This window comes from Seriola aureovittata, chromosome 6 (assembly GCF_021018895.1).
Source record: "Seriola aureovittata isolate HTS-2021-v1 ecotype China chromosome 6, ASM2101889v1, whole genome shotgun sequence".
In the NCBI taxonomy this organism is placed as follows: domain Eukaryota; kingdom Metazoa; phylum Chordata; class Actinopteri; order Carangiformes; family Carangidae; genus Seriola; species Seriola aureovittata.
The window spans coordinates 10,851,223-10,855,633 of record NC_079369.1 but is presented as its reverse complement, the minus strand read 5'-3'; positions in this window follow the sequence as shown (position 1 = coordinate 10,855,633).

Here is a 4,411-nt window from a genome sequence, read left to right as displayed (position 1 = left end):
TTTCCTGCCTGTATCCACTATCACTGTCAAAATAAAGGTGGAGATTTAAAGTATAATTCTGTTGAGCCTCTGTCATTTCTTGTCTGTTTCATTTTTTTCCCACAGTCTGGTCTTCAGCAAGTGCAACCGGCCCAGTATCCCGAGGAATTATGTCTGTGTGGGACAATCATGCAGCGTTCAGTGCCTCGAAGGAAGTAGTGAGGTGGACGGTAAGCTTGTGGTGTTCCAGGTGGTGGGTGGGTGTGCAGCATGTCTGACTTTTATGCAGTAAACTGAGGTTTGCCTTGTGACTGTAACCATGAATCCAAAGCTTTTAGCCTAGTGTTTTAGTTGCCTAACCCTAACCATATTGTATTTTCCAGAACTAGAATATTTCCCTTATACCTTAACCATTACAATTGTTACTGAAAGAGAGAATATTTTGGGTGTAAACAATATTGTAATTGATGGTAATCCAGGATTTTGCAGAAGCTTCCAACATCAGCATTCTTCTGGCAACAGGGTTGAGTGCAAAACCGGATCAGATGGACTGGGGTCAGGTGACTGCCTTGGTCAATCAAGTCTATTTAGAACTCCTTGGTTGTTTTGGTTTTGTGTCTGCAATCATTGTCCTGCTGCTTAATCCAACCAACCATGCATAACCATGAAGCTGAAAGTCAGCACTTCAGCCTCATAGTTTCATTTCAAATCCAATGTCCCTGAATACAGAGCCAACACAGAAATACAGTATGTTGCTGCACCCCCACACACAGTTGACACAGTTCTTTCCTGCAGCCAGGAACAGGAAATAAGTTGGATGGAGCTAATTACGGCACAAAGTGTTACTGCACATGTCCCACTCATACAGACCCGCTAGACGCAAAACCAGGAAGTCACACTGATCTTGCAAAAACATACACAGTCACACCCAGACACGTCAATGCATGTACAAGCAGACACACACAAACACACACACACATACACACATATCCATATACAGTATAGCCAAATGTTTGCACTACAAGGTCAGGAGATCACATGTGTTTGCAGGCGTTCAGGGACCTGTAACACAGTGCAGGTACACACACACACGGCAGTTTTATTCGCCCTGTGTGTGTGTCTGCCTGGGTGTGTGTGTGTGTGTACAGTTGTGTTTCTCTGTTTGTGTGTGTTTGTGTTTGCTGATGTGTGAATAGGCCTCTATTTATCCAGTCAAACCAGCACAGAGTTTATCCAGACTCCCACATCATAGGGATATGGTTTCTCCCTCTGCTGTTTCCTATTACTGCATGGATTAGTCAGTGCAGATCTGCAGATCATTTACAACTCTGTGTGTGTGTGTGTGTGTGTGTGTGTGTGTGTGTGTGTGTGTGTGTGTGTGTGTGTGTGTGTGTGTGTGTGTGTGTGTGTAAGAGAGAAGGTCAGTTTGTGATGGAGTTCTGTCCTCATCCATTTCACTCACATATTCTTATATAGAACAGAACAAAGTAAAAGATAGAATAACAGAATATTTTGACAAATAAGTCAATGACCACTTACTGGATTTTCCCACCTTCCTCAGTGATGTGTGATGTGAATCGCCTTCAACTCTCCTTTGACCCCTTCACAATCAATCGGAGATGGAAACTGATCCATCGCCATTACAGCTGAGAAAAGATGTGACATGTGGTTGAAAACTATACAGAATGAGCTAGTAAACTGACCTTGATGTGAGATTTTTTTCATTTGGTTATACTATTTCCAAAGTCAAGTATGAATTTTAACACTATGTGAAATAGAACAGAATAGAACAAGGCAGGAGAAAATAGAACTGAATTGAAAAGCATAATTTTCTTAACATAAAATACAGGAAAAGTTGCTTGGTATGATAGAATTGAAAATCAGAACACATCACAATATAATATAACATAAAATATATGTTTTATCTAGCTGATTTCACTCTGCGCAATCAAACTACATAAAAATAAATCCCAAATAGATCATTTTTGAGGTTTCTGTGGAAGTATCCTGGTTGATTTGCTCATTAATCTTCTGCTGGTCTTTTCAAATTAGCGAAGAGGGCAGTTTCAGTGTGCAGGCATTAAAGGCTTGATTGATTTTAATAATGGAGAAAAACAATGGTAAATGTCAGGTTTTGGTGGCAGTGGAGTTTTGCAGCCAAAGAGCAACTGATTGTTTCCAGACAACAATCATGGATAAACCTACTGCACAAGAAGCAGAGATACCAGTTTCTCCATCAACAGAAGACTGTGTAGGTAACGCAGCCATGCATGTGGTGTGAGCACAGCGAACAACTCACTTCTTCTCAGGTCAAAAACACTTTGGCTCACTATCACCATCATCAAGGGCCACTCAAAATCACTGAGTGCAGAATATGCACTTTGGGTGAGGTAGGTTGTATTGGAGTAGGTATACAGAAAATTACAATTATTATATTAATGTGTGCGTTAACCCAGTCTGAGATGATCTCACTGTTGATGTTTCCTCTAATAAGCAGATACAGTCAGTACCTCTCTCCCCACCATGCATATTACATTCCACCGCCATTTGTTCATAAATATGACAGTAACCCCTTTGAGAGAAAAATGCATGTACCCCGTCCATAAAGCTTTACGTCAGCCTTCCGCACAAGTAAAGACAAGACAGTGAGTAAAATGGGAGTCAGCAGGTTTGTATTTTTACTATGCAGCAGTAGTGTTATAAAATGTGGTTTGTGAAAGGAGCTATGATGGCAAAGCGTGTCGAGACACACCAAATATCGCATTATCACTCTGAAATGAGATGCATGCAACAAGGAAAGAACTCAGAGACAGGGCTTTTGTATATGTGTGTTACATACAGAAATAGGGGAATATAGGCAGCAATTAGGTGTATAACTACATAATCTAAACAACCACTTGTTTTTGTGTTTCTGATGTCTCAGTATCTGTATAATTTGTATTTGTATATTTGAATCTATAGAAAGAAAGAAAAAAAGAAAGATCTTAATCTGGTTGCAGTATTTCAAAGTAGGAAACGCAGACTGCGGGTTGTATGTCACAGCTGACTTCTTGTATCCCTTTAGGTTAAGATTTATGTTCTTCCATATGTCTCATTATTTCAATGTTGGCATGTGAAAACCACCCATTTACTTATTTTGATTTTTTTCAGTGTTTGAAGCAGAATAAAGAAAACTAGCACTAGGAGTCTTTAATTTCAGACTGGACTTCATTCACAAGTGAGGTGTTTACCCACTCTGTGTGTGTGTGTGTGTGTGTGAGAGAGAGAGAGAGAGAGTGTGTGTGTGTGTGTGTGTGTGTGTGTGAGAGAGTGAGAGAGAGAGTGTGTGCGCGCGCGCGTGTGTGCACGCAGTAAAAATAGCGGGATTGAAATTAACGGTGGAATTTACTGAGCATTTATGTAGCGTGACTGACAGCGTGCGTGCGTGCGTGCGTGTGTATGTGCGTGTGCAGAATAATTGGAACTTCAATGCCCACAATCCCCACAGACTCCTCGGCTCCCCTCTGCCCCCTCTCCGCCGCCGCCCACACCCATTCAGCGGCCGGGTCGGCTCGCGATTGGCCTGATTGCCTCATGACATCATGACCCAACGTGGGGTCCCTTGATGAGGGTTGGATAGAACCAGCCATCCTTTTGTCCAATCAAAACGCACAGAGAGCTCTCAGACGAAGAAGAGCTTTTAAGGTGGAACCGAAGAGTTGAGGGCATGTTCCTCTACAGTTTAAATTGAGATGTTTAAGCATGAAACTTGAGTTTCCCTCGCTTTTAGAGCTTGTTGTTGATGTAAAGAGCACCAGGCACGCGTAGTTACCTAACTGACAGGTGACCTGGTCTTAATGTAAGTTACATCGTCTCCAAACACCGTTATTTTAGGTGTAAATTCAAACTGATTCGAAAATGGTGCTGCTCTGACTGACTGTGTCTGAAAACGCCTTTATCGCTTTTGTTTTTCTTATTTTCTTCGTGTATAAACTTGCTTAAAAGTCGGCTAGGTAGCACGAGGGGAGCGACTGAATATTGCAGTGTTTTGTTGTGAGTTTTTGTTGAGATTGGTTGTTCAAATTACCTAAATTATCATGACGTTAGGTCAAGCAAGGGTCGCCAGTTTAAATGTAAAGTAACACCCAACCATGATGGAAGGCCAAAATGGCGCCGCTTTCCTTGCTCGCAGCCACGGTATATCAGCGCTCCTCTTATTATAACTTAAATTTGTATGTGTTATTTGTTTAATTGTGTGTTTTTTACTTGTTCCTGCCCTCTTTGACCAAGTCAAATTACTGTGTACTGTGTACATTTGGCGAATAAAGCGATTCTGATTCTACAGTCACAGTTCTTTTTTTTTTTTTGTTATACTCTGTGTAATACTGCAGTATCTCAAGATATAACTGTACATAACTAACAGTGAAGGAATTGGACCACCAGTGCAATAAAC